Source organism: Cryptomeria japonica, chromosome 3, assembly GCF_030272615.1.
Source record: "Cryptomeria japonica chromosome 3, Sugi_1.0, whole genome shotgun sequence".
Classification (NCBI taxonomy): domain Eukaryota; kingdom Viridiplantae; phylum Streptophyta; class Pinopsida; order Cupressales; family Cupressaceae; genus Cryptomeria; species Cryptomeria japonica.
The window spans coordinates 915,599,440-915,607,436 of NC_081407.1; the positions used below are offsets into that span (position 1 = coordinate 915,599,440).

The 7,997-nt window shown below is 30.7% G+C and overlaps 2 non-coding genes across 2 annotated transcripts; both read right to left on the reverse strand.

Annotated features, from left to right (window-relative positions):
• Positions 1-1,211: 1,211 nt before the first annotated feature.
• TRNAG-CCC (transfer RNA glycine (anticodon CCC)) lies at positions 1,212-1,282 on the reverse strand. The gene has a single exon. It is a non-coding gene; the product is annotated as a tRNA-Gly (tRNA).
• Positions 1,283-1,367: 85 nt separating this feature from the next.
• Positions 1,368-1,450, reverse strand: TRNAL-UAA (transfer RNA leucine (anticodon UAA)). Its single transcript has one exon. It is a non-coding gene; the product is annotated as a tRNA-Leu (tRNA).
• Positions 1,451-7,997: the final 6,547 nt, after the last annotated feature.

The window sequence follows — 7,997 nt, forward strand, 5'->3', positions numbered from 1 at the left end:
ACTGAAGATTGATGAGGATATTTTTTTGTAGAATATTTTTTTATTAATTTTTTGTTAGCCCTAATTATCGTTTTAAAAACTTGTCACATATGACCAACATAATTTGACCTAGAATTATCATTTTTGATTTTTTTTAAATTGAAAATAATTTTTTTTTTTAATAGTTAAATCGCAAGGATTTTTAGCCTGGCCTGCACCAGGAGAGGCCACAAGGGGGACCTCTTCCCCGAACCCAACACTCCTCCATCACCAATGCACTCCTTACTCTCTCTACTTCACTCTCCTCCTCCACCTTCTCTTCAACGGGATGGCTAAGGTATTGAACTAAAATCAATGGACCATGCAACCATTTACAACTCCTTTTGATTTTTGTAGGTAGACTTCCATGCCCAATTTTTTCTACAATAAGATGCCTAAGGTATTGAACTAAAAACAATAATGTGGACCAGCTTTGTATGCACCTTACAACTATGGGGCCATGTGAAAGAGTGTTGAATCAACAAAAATCCATTGTAGCTCTATGTTGAGCTTTGGAACATCCCCAACAACCATAGATGACCTGAAAAACTATCATGAACAAGATTTGAAACGTGACAAGAACCCTAATAGGTCAACCTAACTCTATTATGACTCAAACTTCTCAACAACAAACTTCCCTCTAAAGGTTCATGCACGTGCATTTGACTAGGTAAGAAGGCTTTGTGGCGTGCTTGACAATGTTGAGGTGTTTAACACCTAATTGAACACTAATGCCTTCAAAAGGCCAAGAAGCTCAAGTTATGACTACAACTTATGTGCAAGGGATATGAATGACTTTGAAACCTGGCCCACATTTTAAAAAGAATTATGCCTTTGAGGATATCTTCAAACTTCAATTCTTTATACGTACTTTATAAAAATTAAATCATTGAAAAAATTGTTTTACATGAATAATAAATAACCAATAAGTGTAGCATTTATTTTATCTCTACCTAATTTAATTTTAAAATATTATAACAATAATAAAATTTATATTTAAATTAATAAAATAATTCAAAAAATGATTATTTCTATTTTTTAAATAATAATATTTAATATTAAATAAATTGATTCAAAAATAAAAGGTTTTAATTTGTATTAAGTAATATGTTGCAAACAATAAAATCTAATACTTGGTTGGAGTCGCCATGAGATGAAAGAGAATGTAGCTTTAAAACGACAAAATCGGAGTATGCGCATCCGGGGAATCGAACCCCGGTCAGTACCGTGGGAGGGTACTATGATACCACTACACTAGATGCGCTTTTTGTTAAAAGTGAATTCGTAATTTATTTATACTTAAAATAAAACAATCAATCCGCTTCGAAAAATTCGAAAATTGAAATATATGCTGGCTATGGGGTTCGAACCCATGCGCACTTATGTGCAGAAGATCTTAAGTCTTCCCCCTTAACCTCTCGGGCAAACCAGCAATCGTTAAAATTGAAGATTATAATTTAATAAATACTAAATCCAAAGTTGCTTGTTGATCTTCAAACCGCAGAGGAAGACCATGTTTTTACCTTGGCTCAAAGAGAATCTGCCTTTGACAATACAAAGAAAGGCTAAGATAACAATAAAGTTACACAGCTACAATCACTATGTACGTATACCTTTACCATGGACACTATGAGAGAATGAAAGGTTGAGTCTGTTTTAAGGGGACAAAAATCACCTACAAACATGATGATTATAAAAGTATCATAATTAATTTTAAAAATTAAACTAAATATTAAGCAATACTGAGAATCCTAATTTTAAAAAAAAATTTAATTTGCTAAATAATTCATAACTCTTGAGCTCTTGCATCTCACGGTCTGTGTAGTATAATAAACCTCATTAAAAGTTCAATTTCTTATGATATCATTCTTAGTAAAGTGGGGTTGTGTCTATTGAAGCAATTGCTATGGTGAGACTCGTAAGATATTTAAAAAGAATTGAACAATGGAAGAGGATAGATGGTATATTGTGCAAAAAAAAAGAAGACTTGGATGCGGCAAAATAGCAAATGGTGAGATATTTAATTGAACATGTGCCCCACAATAAAGTCGTTTGTTATGAATAAGTTTTACAAGCGTACCTTGAATAAAGGGCTAGGGAGAAAGAAAAAGTATTATATTGAAGAGTTTAATCTCACTTGTAATCATCATCAAAAAGCATACATAAGGGCCAATATCCCTTAGAGAACCAAAAAAATTTATTGGTTAGTTAAGAACTAACTCTCATTAACTCCGTTGTGAAATCGGGGGTAAAAGACCAAGAGACGTTTGGGAAGAAAGAATTTTCTACACTTTCGAAAAAGTAAAAACAAAAAAACATATCATCTTAGAGTGTGATGCCTTCAAGGACAGTAGAAACACTTATGTAAACACCTTGACAACCCGAGATTGGGATAACTTATTCAACAAGAAAAATGTAAAAAAGTTGGAAACCCCCATCAACACATTGCATAAAAAAGGGCTGAAATGCAAAAATCAATTTGTAAAACACTCTATCCCATAGACTATTTTTAGCGGCCTCTTCTTCTCCTTTTGAATACTTCCATTTCATCACTTAATGCCCCGGGCATTTAGAGGGTGCCATTAAAATTTGTTACGATACTGTCAGCAACAGCTTTTAGCGCTCCAACAAACAACCCAAATTTATTTGCAGTCCGTTGTACCTCTCTGTACTTTGTCCTTTTCCTAATTTTCTTCCTCCTCCCTCCTTAATCCTCTCTTCTCCTTGGCTTTTTTAAGCAGCGGAGGACGACCATATTTCGAAACGTATTTGCAGGCATGGAAACAGCAGCAGAGGGCAACAAGTTGAAGGACATTAAGCGTAGGTGTTGGACAGATGGGAAACCATTCGGGTTTCAGATGCCTCTGCATTACCCGAGGTATTCCAAAGCTGAGTACGAATCAATGGCAGAATGGATTTTGGACAAGTTATTTCAAGAGTATGGTTTGGCTGTTGTGGGGGATGTCGAATACAAGCGCAATTTTGCCATGGGTGCCTTTCTCTGGCCTCACCACTCTCCCTGACATTCTTTCACTCTTTTCTCCTTGTTTTAGCCTCTGTAATCGAAATAATCTTGTCGAAGTACCTAGGTACAATTAAATTTGCCCAGTGAGTAGTTTGCGCTTTCAAATTATGAGGGTCCAGAGGAAGCAGAAAAATGGGATTTCTTTGCAATCAGATGTTAACAAAGAGAAGGGGTGCTTATTTCTAAGCATCAAACGTATCAGGAAGTTTTTACTTTTAAGTAATGTTTGTAAGTAAATCATTTACTTAATTACAATTTTTTTTAAGTTATTAATAAAATCTTCAATTCTTTCATATTTGTAATGGTGAAAACTGAATGGTCTGTCTATTTTAGGTGGTTTTGAGTTTTATTTTGATGGAATATTTTGATATGATTTTATAATAATATGTCGTATAATTTTATGTTAAGATTAGTTATTTTTTTTGGAAAAAAAAAAAAAACTGTGTCTTTAATATTTTCATTTGTATTTTCATTTGTTTTAATTTGGTCTTAATTCTCATTTATTTTGTTATAGACTCACATTTTCCTATCTCAAGAACATATTGAATCATTCTTGTGGTATTTGACTTTGATTCCATGTGGTGTCTAACTAAGCACAAGTACAAATTTTTAAAATTAAAATTATATATTTTTCTATTCATTATTAGTTGGGAGTTGATTTGTACACATTTGCGCAGCTATTCATTTACACTTAATATTTAAAGATTTCCAATTGTGCATTTAATCATGTGGATAGATCAAGAACTTAATATTCAATCATTTTAGGTACATTTCAACTTCAATCACTTAAAAGAATGAATTTCCATCAAAATCATTTGAGACATTTACATGTGTGAGTGTTATCTATGATATCTCATTTAAGGCCATAAAGTTGGTCTAATCAAACGAGTTGATCTCAGAGAACTTGATCCTTATGAAACAACAATCATTCTAAGGTCTTTTTCAATACTTCTACTCCTTACCCATTAGCAAATAGTAGAGACGAGCGATACAGGTTATTAAAATCCACTGTCAACCAATTCAAATCTATGAGAGATCAAGTTTGTATCATTTGGGATCAAACATGTAGTGTGGGACTTACGTTCAAATTATAGGAGCAACCCCATTAAAATATTATTGTTTAACTTCCAATGGTATAAGAAGTTAAAATTCAAAAGTTATAAGTGAAATAATGAATTGTTGTTGTTGCCCACCAAAACAAGCTATGTGTTTTTTATTCTATAATATATTTTTAATTTTAAGATCTTATCATATAATCTATTGTAGCTCTAATTTAGTTAAGTTATTGTTATATTCATTAATTAAAAACCCAATTCAATAAAGGAGACCATTTATTTCTTTACAATTTAGTATTGTAAATAAATTTTTATATTTTCTCTAATGTAAATTTTGGCTAATTAAATGCATACAAAAAATTAAGCATAAATCAACTTGGGTTAATTCAATAGCATAGTTGGGAATGACAATGACATGTAAATAAATTTTAATTTATGAAATTAAAATCAATGAAGTAAGATACCTGGCTTTGGGAACAATGATGAAGATAAACATGATACCACATAGATGGCACTCGTTTAGGTACAAGAAAATAGGTACAAACTAAAAAAGCTCATAGCTTAGAATCCTATATGGAATTGTAGCAGATACTAGATTGATACCATACCATATAAATCTAAAGTCTAACATGTGGCCCTAAAATGGAGCAACATAGACTTTTAGTATCTAACTCAATATATACTCACTTCTCCTCATTGCAATTAAGTATTGATGGTATTCAAAAATACTTTAGGGAGATTATTAGATTGCAAGGTTTGGGTTATCCTATTACATCCTATTGTCTTTATAGTTGTGATAAAGGTCGATAAACAATAGATTAGCATGCAAGTAATGTAGATGTTATCCAAAGTAGTGTTTTTTTAATACTCCAATTCCTTGTTCATGGAAGAAATTGATTTTTTAAATATGAATGATAATCCAATGATTGTATGTGGATTGGATGTGAAGTAACACTCAAATGAGTGTATATAAATACCCAGGAGACATATAAAAAAAATTAGCACATAAAATGGTATCTTAAGTCAACTCCCAAAGGCTATGAGAAAAGGATGGGAACACACCATTTAATTTTATTTTTAAAAAACAATTGGGTCAATTCCATGTCATGTAGGATCCCTCTCACATGCCATGAAAATGACTCTAGATAATGGATATGGAATATGGTGATTAAGGATAAATGTATGAAAATCTATGACAATGGTGAGAATGTGTGAGAATGAATGTGGATAGGATAGGGATAAGGGTGGATATATAGAAATTGGTATAAGTGAAGATGAGAGAGGGAGGATAGGGATTATAAAATTAGCACAAAAATGTGTCTAATGTTATTTTGTAATTGTATTAAGGCATTCTTTCAAAATGAACCCAAAATTAAATGGGAATTGGTAAGGGTGTGCTAATTTTACTATTACATTTTTGCTAATTTTACTATTACATTTTTTCCCACTTAAAGTTACATGTGAATCCTAATATAAATATATGTATCTCAAGATAAATAATAACTAACAAACATGCATGAAAATAAATGCTTAAACATAACAGGATACTAGGGTCTATTTAGAGTAATAGATCCAAGTAAATGTTTGTGTATGTGTTCATCCTTAATGTGTGCACTCTATTGAAATCTACCAGCTAAAATAAAAAAGTATATAGTAGGTAATTTATTTTATCTCATAAGTGAAATAAGAAACAATCGCCAACTTGCTTGGTTGTCGATAAAAATGTAAAAGTAATAGGGTTAGGAAATTTAATTTATATAAAAAGTGGTATGACACATTTTGCATTGTTACCATACATATATGTCAAAACTGTGGATTTTTTATTTTTTTTGGATAAAAGGTGTAGAGAGCGGTCTATAATAATATTAATATTAAAAAAATTATGTTATTATTGTAGCATGAAACTGAGAAATAAACTAACAGAGAAAAGAGATTAATGTAGCAAATATTAAAAGGTTCCATTACAAGCCACAAAAGCATAGACTTTGAAACAAAACATAGAAAATCCACACCCAAATAATAATTGAAGAGACATGTGATCATTTGGAATTCCAAGAAAATTTTAGTTATTGTCATGGCTACTAGACACAAAACCTAAAGAGGAATTATAGTTATCAATAAATAGATTTAGGTATGCATATATATGTACATTTATGTGTGTATTCTTCTCTTTGTTCTCTTGAACATATAGATATATATAGGTATTCTTATTTTTATGTTTAGTCTTTCATCTTTTTATTTATATTTTAATATGCATATAGCTCTACATATTTTCACATTAAAAAAAACATTATCCTTTAAATCATATTTAAATTGATTGCACCTATAGAATTTTATGTTGCATATTCTTTGATCATACTCCGGTTATAACTTAAACATTTGACATTTCATTATACCCCATATTCACTAGTTATTATTCTTTACCATTTTTCTTGCTCTATTTAGTTTCCTTCTTTCTTTGAACCCATTCTCCTCACACTTGTTCCTCATTTTCTAATTATATCCCCACTAGCCCCTCCTTTAAAGACTTTGTCTGCAATCCTTCTCTTTACTCTTCATCATCCTAATGATTGATTGTTGAGTGCATTCTGAAACATTGATACCAAAAATTGCACATAATTTTCCCTAAAAGCACTTGTTCAAATACAATATGGACTATGAAAAATCTATGCCAACATGAATTATTTTTATTTGCATTCTTCTTGTAATAATCACTCAAATACAAATGTTTTAATTTATACAAGGTTTATTTTAACCATTTAACTTATTTATTAATGTGAAAGTATCTCCTTTTAATTTCTTTATTTTATACATCACTTTTACTATTAAATTTACGTATCTAATATTCTTTAGTGAATTTTTATTAACTTTATGCATTTAACTCTTTTTATGTAGAAAAAGTCATGTAATAGTTCTCCCTTTGTAGCTTACTCGTTGCCCTTAGTAGCTTGAGAGGCATCTGCAACAAATCATGCAAAAAATCTTCAATTAAACAAATGTGGATATACTCTTAACAATATCATAGTGAATTCATTTCACCTTAACTTCATTTATAACTCTATTTTCTAATTATTTTTAATAACGCTTTCTAGTGTAATTTAATTATAAGTAAATTCAACATAAATATTTTACCAATCAATAACTTTTTAATTTGGTCACTTTTGCATTGCTTAATGATTAACTTATGTATCCTACTACACCCTAATCCTATAGACGTATAAGGTTATTGTTGGAGTAAATGAGTTTTAACCATTTACTCATGCTTAAGTTTACTCAGACAACATCATTTAATAATTAGATAGTTAGTGTAGTGTTGTAAATTGTACACCTTTATTAGTGTGTCCAATTTCACACTCTCCTAGCACCTATTTTAGTATTTTCATTTCCTCTATGCATTATAGGACCTTTATTGCTTTAAATTAATATTATGGGTCTTATTCTACTTTATTACATCATCACAATCTTATTTGGGCCCTTAATTTTAGGTGTGTCCTCTATTATTTTTATCCTAATTTAATCTTACCCTAATTTCAACTCTCAAATTATATTTCACATATCTACGCATCTTAATTTGAGCCACTGTGTTGGATTTAGCATTAGAATCACGATAGCTCGCATCCCTAGAAAATCGAGAAAAAGTTGGTTGGACCAGGTAGTATACTACTTGGTCCAAAACGTTTTTCCCCAAATTTAGGGAGCTTAATTGGCCAGTCTCACCCTATTCAAATATAGCTTCGCGCAAAAATATATCAATTCTAAGTAAGCCTAAAGGTGATTTTAATTATAAAATGACTATATTTGGTATCTCTCTTAATTCATTTTCATAATCTAATCATATGCTAACATTATCATTGATTCAAGATAAAATTCCTTCTTCCTCAAGAGCAAATCTGAGTCAA